General features: G+C 38.0%; 1 long non-coding RNA gene across 1 annotated transcript in view; it reads left to right on the forward strand.

The window, feature by feature from the left end:
- The first annotated feature begins 666 nt into the window (after positions 1-666).
- Positions 667-10,147, forward strand: part of LOC131353496 (uncharacterized) — a 20,464-nt gene continuing 10,983 nt past the window's right edge. The window contains exons 1-4 of the long non-coding RNA XR_009204630.1: positions 667-757; positions 1,024-1,122; positions 4,783-4,923; positions 8,398-8,773. This is a non-coding gene — a long non-coding RNA (uncharacterized LOC131353496). The remainder of the gene's footprint in view (positions 758-1,023; positions 1,123-4,782; positions 4,924-8,397; positions 8,774-10,147) is intronic.

Consider the following 10,147-nt stretch of genomic DNA (forward strand, 5'->3'; position numbering starts at 1 on the left):
TTTTGGACAATTCCATGCTCCCAACTTTGTGGGAACAGTTTGGAGCTGGCCCCTTCCTCTTCCAACATGACTGTGCACCAGTGCACAAAGCAAGGTCCATAAAGACATGGATGACAGAGTCTGGTGTGGAGGAACTTGACTGGCCTGCACAGAGTCCTGACCTCAACCCGATAGAACACCTTTGGGATGAATTAGAGAGGAGACTGAGAGCCAGGCCTTCTCGTCCAACATCAGTGTGTGACCTCACAAATGCGCTTCTGGAAGAATGGTCAAAAATTCCCATAAACACACTCCTAAACCTTGTGGTTCCCTTCCCAGAAGAGTTGAAGCTGTTATAGCTGCAAAGGGTGGACCGACGTCATATTGAACCCTATGGATTAGGAATGGGATGTCACTTAAGTTCATATGCGAGTCAAGGCAGGTGAGCGAATACTTTTGGCAATATAGTGTAATAGCTGCTATTTGATTTCACAATGAAGCACAAGTAAAATCTATATCTTAATATTCAACATGACGATCCTCTCGCCGAGATTTATACCCATGCTGCGTAAATCAGTGGCATGAGGCACTGTGAAGTATTCTGTAGAAAGATGGATGGATATATACAGAGTGAAAAAACTTTCAACATGTAAGGAGATTAAATTTAATTCATTTCCCCAGTGAGCAAGACAGACGAGGCAGAGGTGAGGAAAAACTCCCCGAGATGACAGAAGGGATAAAACTAGCGAGAGTCAAAAAGGAACCCATCCTCTTCTGGGTGAGACACCAGACTGTAAATCATTTTTTACAGTAGAGGAGGTGTAGAGAAGTAAAGACAGAGAAGCTCTTCTTGTTTGCTGTTCTAGTTTTGTTTAATTCTTCATTTTCTGTTGGTGTTTAAGCTTTTAATTAGTCAGTGTCAGTCTTTGTTGTGTTAATGAGGTTTGGCATAATTTCTCGTTTTGTATAATGTTTGTTGTCGTATTAATTGTTCTAGTTCAGCCTGATTTTGTGGCGATTTATTTCTTTTCATTTCAAATCCAGAAAACCATCTTTAAAGAACAACCCTGATGTGACAGAGGCAAGAAAAACTCCCTATGTTGATATGAGGGATAAAAGCTTGAGGGGAACCAGATTCAAAAGGTAACTCGTCATCTTTGGGGTGATTTCATATAGATATCGTTACTTCTCCAGCTGTATATTGTGCATATATTGTGAATAGGAGTAGAGCGCAGTCTTTGTGATTGCAGCAGCAGTACCTGGGTACAAATCCATAGTATCCAAGTGAGATTATCAGCTGTCATGCCATATACATCAGCTTTTAGAGTTTACTTCTGTGTCAGTGATTGTGTAAATGCAGTTATGTTTAATGATCATATTCAGACAGATTAGTTTTCGTTGTGGTGTTGAGTAAAACATCTTCGAGTCTGACACTGGAAGGTTCTTAGTGGTCCAGTTTATTTCAAATGAATTAGACCTGTATACTTTCCATTATTATTTATTCATACAAATTAGATGCTTCATCTTATTTTACTAAATTTAAACTATATATTTTACTATATTTAAACATTTTTTTACTGTATTCTTACTATATTTCATTTTATATTTTCATTATATTTAATTTATATTTTTTCTATATTTCATTTTATATTTTTATTATATTGAAACTATATTTTTGCTATACTTTTATTATATTTAATCATTTTTTATATATATATTTCTATACTTTTTTTTACTATAGTTTCTATATTTAATTTAATTTTTTTTCAGTATTTTACTATATTCTATATTCTTTTCTATATTCTCTATTTTTTTCTACAAGTAACCAAGCAACCATTCCTTTCCATGACATCACACATATTAATAATTATGCAACAAATAAAGACCTATGTATTAAATGCCCTCGTATCGCAGATGATGTCACAATACGTTAAATTTCCAAATTAAACAGCAGAAAAGACAACAATAATAAGGGACTTTCACATCGTCACAGGTTCTCCGAACTTATTTGCTGCGCACATAACCAAAGATTACCCTTTACACAGGGGGTGTTTCTTTATATAAATGGGTTTGTCCTGCACTAGCAGGATCATTTAGCATGGGGATTTATCAACATCCGTAGCATGCAGCGATGTGTATGTGTGACAGAGTGTGTGATTAATTATAATTTGCTAGCATACAGGTGCACAGCTTGTTTGTAATTAACTTGCTCTATGCAGGCTTTGATAAACAAGAACCGCTGGTTCTACTTGTATTTGGTTCTCAGTGGTGCACTTCTGCACAAATTGGTTCTTTGTGCTTTGTGTGTGATTTCATTCAGTTGGATTTGGGTTCCTTGTGGTGCTTCGTGATACCCAGAGCAGGTGTCTAGAGTACAATAAACTCTAGAAACAGTTCAGTACGAATACATTTTGTTTCTATAGCACTTTTAACAATGGACGTTCTCCTTGTGGTCCAGCAGCAAGATCCTGCGCTCTCATTGCTGTGGCTTGGGTTCGATTCCCTCAGCTAACCCATTAACCCTTAATGCCAATCCCAAGCCCGGATATAATGGGATGGCTGTGTCAGAAAAAACCTGAGCCAAATCAAATATGTGGACGATGATTGATTCGCTGTGGTGACACCAAACAGGGAGCAGCCGAAAGAACAATGGGTATTGTCTCGAAGCAGCTTTACAGAAATATGAAAATGAAAATTTTTTTTTTAAAAAATTAAATTTAGATTTATCCCTAAGGAGCAAGCCTGAGGCAACTGTGCCAAGGAAAAACTTCCTGAGATGATCTGAGGAAGAAAGCTTGAGAAGAACCAGACTCAAAAGGGAAACTCATCCTCATCTGGGTGACACCGGAGAGTGTGGTTATAAATAATGTCCTCTCTACAACTGTATATAGTCAAGTGGAGTTGTGTAACCAGGAGCTTCTGAGCAACTTATGAATCAGCATGATTTCTAACACTAATTCCTTCCTGCTGAATCCTGCAAATGTTCAATGATGGAGACCTGAGGGCAAAACTGACCATCAGAAGAGGTTCTGTCCATAGCGGTCCCATATATGTCCAGGTTGTCATGAACCTAGGGCCAGCAGTGAGCACCACCAAGTGATGAGACTCCAACCAGAAGTAACCAGAAGTAGCAAGTCTATGTCATTACCAAAGCTGTCCAAATATGCCATCTAAAGTAATATCACAGTGTACAGATTTACCAGGTTATTTACATCGTTTATATAACTAATAAGTTTCAATTCCTCTCAAACATCATGAGACACTGGGTTCTAAAGGAAACAATGACTAAGTCCTACTGAATGTTTTCCAAGCAGAAGCCAAATCCCCAAAATTTGAAATAAATCGAGGCAGTGGGAGTCAGAATGTGGTTTTCAGTCCGGAGTGATAAATAAAATATAAAGTTAAAAGCTTCCACACTCCCAAATCTACTCACACTTTCATCTACTCCCTAGATCACAGCACAAGGCAGCTTCCTCAACATTTACACAACGATTGCCAAGTTCTACTTCAGTCATCACACCCAACCCTACAAACACATATCCTAGGTGCATCAAACCATGGCTGAATCCCAAAATTCAGTCTCTCTGCTCACCTGTAGTGCACTACGTAGGGTGTACAAAGAGTTATTTTACTCCCTGTGCTGCACTAGAGGGAGTTGTGAGACATTTGGAATGGGATTTGGTTTAATAATGTTATGCGACTGAGTGTTTAAGACTCCCACAGATTGTTGCTTCGATTCCCTGGATTGGTTTTGGGGTGAAATTGGAAAACAAGACATCATTGGGACAAAATAGGTTTCTCGTAACATTATGTACGATACTGATAAATAAACAACCTGAATAGCTTGACAGATTATGGTTGTAGGAAACCTTTGGCTAATGCTAGTGAAACATTGTGGTGGTTTTGACAGGTTTGGTCAACATTATGTTATTTTCTGGTCACTTCCTGTTTACTTGTGATGAATTGAAGCTATTTCGCCGTAAAATACAGGACAGATATACAGTAGCAGCAAAACAAAAAGCCGATGTGTTGCGCTATCGATCCCTAATGTTGGTGAATCCACGTCTTCATTTTGGACTCGGCTAAATTTTATTACTTATAATAGCACAGGGAATAGCGTAGGGTAGTGTTTTTTAGTCTTTTGGAGGTTTTCTGCACAAGCAGACATACTGCATACTCACAGATTCCTATATACTATAAAATATTAAAGTTGAGTAAATAGATCAACTTGTTAGCTTTATTGGCCATTAAAATCACTTCATTCCTTTTTACCATTACACTTGTTTTCTGTTCCATCCGCCGTATGGAAATCAACTTATGGGACATTTTTAATGAGTAGAAATGAATGAATTATTTTATAGCCATGAGTCTGATATAAAATGAGTCAGGAATCTGTTGGCCTTCAGTGTCGAGACGTGTGTTTTTCCCTCTGATGGATACACAGAATTTTAGTGGTTGAAGATAAACACCTTCGGATTTTAGATGCTTTTTAGATAAACAAGCACTTGGAGCATCTCAGAAAGCAGAAATGGGTTCGATATCAACATTTACTACGCAGAAAGAAACATTTGTGTGAAGGAAAATAATCTTTGGAAGCTTTCTATGAAAGGTTTCCCACCAGTAGTCAACAAAAACAGGAGGAAATTATACTGTTAGAGATATTTTAAACAGACCTGAAATGTTTGCATATTTATAGTTAGTGTAATAAATATATCAGAATTGAGTGTCAGGCTTTAAATATCTGTCTAATTTGCTGTTTATTTCTTCACTATTCATTGTTATTTGTTTCTGTTTTTTTTACAGGATGGGTTCTCATGAGGCTGGTTCTGTACTCAGTAACAAACTGAAATCTCATCCACCAACTCTGCTCAATGGGAAGAAATGAATCTGAAGATTTAAAGGCAACAGAAGTCAATAATTTTGGAGGCTTTTTAACAGCCAGAGGTGATTTTTATGTATTTTTTTTTATTGACCGAACGTACTGCTGCGAGACAAATCAGGTTTATAGCCATGTTCTAATATGTTAGATTGCTGGAGTAATAATTCAGTTCCGTTTTATTTGAATAGTGCTTTTAGGATTGTCGCAGAGCAGCTTTTACAGGAATATAAAAATTCAGAATAAAACGTTTCTAAATAAAAAAAATTATATTTATTTCTAGTAAGTCGTACAGTCACTTGTATAGGGGACAGTCTATATTGATATACAGACAGACAGAAAGACAGACAGACAGACAGACAGACAGACAGATAGATAGATAGATAGATAGATAGATAGATAGATAGATAGATAGATAGATAGATAGATAGATAGATAGATAGATAGATAGATAAAAAATAGATAGATAGATAGATAGATAGATAGATAGATAGATAGATAGATAGATAGATAGATAGATAGATAGATAAAAAATAAATAGATAGATAGATAGATAGATAGATAGATAGATAGATAGATAGATAGATAGATAGATAGATAGATAGATAGATAGATAGATAGATAGATAATGTGTTTAATTTTATTACTTTATTTAGCATGTTGGAAGCACAGAGGACAGAGAGTTAATGTTTTGTGGTTTCTTGGTAACATGCCAAGGTTATTACTTTACATTAAAAAAGAGAAAAAAGAGAGATATTAAAAACAGATTTTTAATGAATAAATAATCGTTGTTCAGCTGTCGCCTTTCGGGACATGCAGCATCTCTGATTCACGTCATATTAATTGATCCATTTCCTACAACATTATCGCTAAGCTCTCATGTGAGCAGAGTAAAAAGATTTAAAGTGTTAGCAAAGAACAAAAGGTAACCAAAAAAAAAAAAAGTGATTGCATCCAAACACTTTTGCTAACTCATCTAATTGTTGCCTGCAGGAGAAGCTCTTCATTAAAGGGGAGGGAAGTTTCCATTAGCTGCGATGTTACGGATCTTCTCATCACAGGCTGCCATAATTCTTTCACTTCCATTGTCCAAAGTAGAGCTAAATTTAATTATAGAGATAGTCGGTGGAAGGATTGCTCTTGTCGGCGACGGAGTGAAAGACTACACTCCACTTCGCTACTTCCAAATAAAGAAGAAGAGGTGTGGCATATTTAAAATATTTACACTAGCTGTACAGCCGAAGCTGGACAAAGCATAAATATTACATTTATTTTGATGTTAGCGTTCGTGTCCGCGTGTACGATTGACCCCAGGGCATAAACGCATCAGCTCAGAGCTGAGGACGGGTTGCTGTCTGACACGTTCTTTGTTTCGCGTCTTGGCTAACAGGTGCTGCGGTATGCTCTGAATGTTGTCTGGTTCATCACGACACGGGGAAAATTAATTTCTTCCATATGGCACAACAACTGTCTGGAGAACCGATGAAAATACACAAGCAATTAACATCACAATTAGCAGTCTATGGATTAATCGAGTCCAGTTGGCGTAATCATATTTAGATGGCTTTAACGCTAACTGGCTTGCTAGCTTTTCCCATTCTCATTTGCATTATGTTAACATTAAGGCATGAAATCTTCTCTTGTAAATGAACTAAAGGGTGGTTTGGGCTGCTGAGTCTATGTAACTCAGTGGAGGGTTAAACTGTACACAAACTATGGGACGTTTTTAATCACTATAAACAAATGAATGATGTTCTGGCTGTGAGTCTGATATAAAACAAGTCTGTTGGCTTTCAGTGTGTATTTCCTTCTGTTGGATACACAGAATTTTAGTGGTTGAAGATAAACACCTTCAAAGTTTAGTGGCTTTTTAGATGAACAAGATCTCAGAGAGCAGAAATGGGTCCGATATCAACGTTTACTTTGAACACTTTGTGTGAAAAATAACAACTTTTAGGTGTCCTTCTGCCTCTAGTAGACTTTCTAAAAACAGAAATACTTACGAAAAACTACAAATTCTTAAGTCCTACTAGAGTGTCTACTTTCATATGAGCTTCATATTAACCACCGCTGTGGAGTGAGACATGACAAAGACATTCAAAAACGGACAAGAAACAAAACAGGAGGAAATTAAACTGTTGGGAATATTATAAACAGACCTGTAATGTTAGCATATATATGTATATATATATATATATATATATATATATACAAACTACCAGTCAAAAGTTTGGACAAACCTTTTAATTCAATGTTTTTTTTTTAGGGATTTATTTTCTACATTCTAGAACAATACTGGAGATTTCAAAACTATGAAATAACACACATGGACTTCAGTAATCCATATGTAATGACAACAAAAAACAGTCAGTTGTTATTTTAAGACACGAAGGTCAGGTGTTCTGGAATAGAAGTTCATTTAGAGTGACCAGCCTCAGAAATCACCAATTAACAGCACCTCAGATTAGAGACATTATGAAGGCTTTACAGAGCATCAGTAGCAGACATATCTCAATATCAACTATTCAAAGGACATTATTGTGGATTTCGGCCGCCTTCAGCATTGAAGGTAAATAATTTGGGGTTTTTGTTTAACGGTTTTTGTATTTTTTTATTGATAGAACCTACAGCAGCGAGACAAATCAGGTTTATAAATCAGGTTTTGTTTCGATACGTTAAATGATTAAACTATCCACAAACTACCACCTCCCTTTCCATAATTAAATAGTCACAGTAGCGTTTAAATGGGTGCAAATAAGTCAAGAGTATACTTGCGACTTCTACTCCAGTGATTAATGGAAAATAATGGCATTTCGGCTGCTAGGCAATGACGTGCAGCACGTCTGACCTCCAGCTTAATGATCTCTGACAGCAGCATTTCCTCTCTCGATGCCACCGAAACAATGGAAAGCACTTAAGTGCATCGCGGTGAGATCATTTCTAGCAGAAAAGCTATAAAGAAGTAATTAAAGCAAAGTGGGGAAATGTAAACAACTCACAAAAAAAAAAAAAAAGTTTCAGCCCTGTTCATTTCTGCTTAATGATTAATAAACTGATCTAAAGTGCTAAATCTGGATCATTTAGAATATAGTAAGACTGGAGGTTTAGTCAGGTTTGGGTCAGAATGTTCTCAGTGTAGCCCGTGTGGAATCCGCTGCTGGCTCGTCTCAAGGTCCGAGGTTTTGCTGAGGTTTTCCTGATGGTTGTAAAGATTATTTGAGTTATTGATGCTTTCCTTTTATTCTGGGTAAACTCTAGAGTCTAGATTTTTGTGGACAGGGCAGGGTAACTTATCATGGATAAAATAAATCACTTCCTGTAATGGGTCTGTATATTTACCGTAATTCCCCTTCACATTTTGGTTCTTCTGGTATCGGTTCTAAAACCAGAAGAAGAAACACAAATCTCTCAGACCCGCTGCTTTCTTTTCCTTCTAACTCCCCTTCCTACCCTTCCCAGCATCAGACTAACTTCTCTTCACTTGCCTCATCAGTTGACTTGATTAGATTTCAATTAAATCTCCACCCTTTACTCTTCTACAGAATTTGGAGAACTTAGAGGAAACCCTGCTGAGAAGTGAATGGACAGACAAGAGCGATGGAGAGAGAAAGAGAGAGAGAGAACGAAGGAAGGAAGGAAAGAAAGAAGGAAAGAAAAAAGGACACATTATTTATTCATGATGCATCCGTAATGATTTCTATTACCAGATAGATTGCCTTCTGTTAATGGCCACTCTCTCTTTATCTCTCTCTATATTTCTCCCGAGTCGTTTTTATACTGCAGAACGGAACACGGCATCGACGTCGGATGAGGGCAGAACAGACGAGCTGAGATCAGCGAGGTGGGGTGAGAACGAGAGAGAGAGAGAGTGCCAGTGTCCGTCCCTTCATCTCCAGAGGCCCTTGTCAGAGGTTAGAGGTGTGTGAGATTGATAATGGGTGCACTTTCATACGCCTGTTTTCATTGACAAAGATAAATAGTTGAAGAAAAGTCTCATGAATTTTTAATTCTAAATGAAACGGGTGCATTAGAGTTTGACAGAATCGCTCTTCTTTTTGCCGGAGGGGTTAAACACCTGCATGCATGTAACCGTTTCAGACACTGCTTTTCATATTTATCCTCGCCAGATCAACCATTAAAGTACATTATTTTTTAATGTGAAAGAGTTAATGAGCTCTTACTATAGAAACAAAACAAAAACATTGCTATACTTCCAACCAGGGTGGCTTAGTGGTTAGCACGTTCACCTTGCACATCTAGTCTCCTGGGGTCGAGTCTTGCTCCCGGTCACTGTGTGTGTGGAGTTTGCATGTTCTCCCCATGCTTGGTGGGTTTCCTTCAGGTGCTCTGGTTTCCTCCCACAGTCCAAAGATTACGTTAATTTTAATGCGAAAGAGTTATTGAGCATGTCCAAAAACAAGCTTCAGGCTGATTGGAGTCTCTAAATTGCCCGTAGTGTGTGTGTGCCCTGCGATAGGTTGGCACTCCATCCAGGGTGTTTCCTGCCTTGATGCCCGATGATGCCTGAGATAGGCACAGGCTCCCCGTGACCTGAGTATAGATCGGATAAGCGGTACAGACAATGGAATGGAATGAAATGAAAAAAGAATCAGTCAAATGAATGCTGTCCATAGCGTAACAGACCCATCAGGTTTTCCTTTAATTCGTCACCTGTACGTGTATGAACGTATATGAATTCAAAATACTAGATTCAATGTATGGGATGGTTCCTCAGGACGAGTTGAATTTCTTCTCGGATTGCTTTCCATGCACAGGGCTGACAGGAGCATTGTGAAGCTTTGCACGCGTCAGTTCATTCACTTCTGCAGGCGGCTTAGTAACTCGAGAGCAACATCCAGATGATCCGTGATTTGTTTCGGAATATATATTACCAACATGTCCATTATATGCACGTCAGTCATGTCTGCGCGCACGTCTTAAATCCTGCGCATACATTTCCAGTCTCCAATAACCTGAGCTCTGTTATTTGTCTCCGTCGCAAATAATGCATGACGCACTCACGCGGCTCATGCTTTCAGAATATTTCTTATATACTGGTAACTGTTAACATTTTAAGCCAAGCCAAGCTACTTTGTGGATATATGGCAACTTTATGTGCAACACGTGTCCTGGGAAGGCAACTTTAGCCTGACGTGACCGTTTGGCCAGGCGGATCTGGTTTTGAAATCAATATGGACTCCATTGAGTGCGAAGTGGGCTATGACCCGTCTGTCACACTGATCTCTGTATCTGTTTCATCATCATGTCAAGTTTTGGCATCTCTGCCTCTCT

Source organism: Hemibagrus wyckioides, linkage group LG05 (assembly GCF_019097595.1).
Source record: "Hemibagrus wyckioides isolate EC202008001 linkage group LG05, SWU_Hwy_1.0, whole genome shotgun sequence".
Taxonomy (NCBI): domain Eukaryota; kingdom Metazoa; phylum Chordata; class Actinopteri; order Siluriformes; family Bagridae; genus Hemibagrus; species Hemibagrus wyckioides.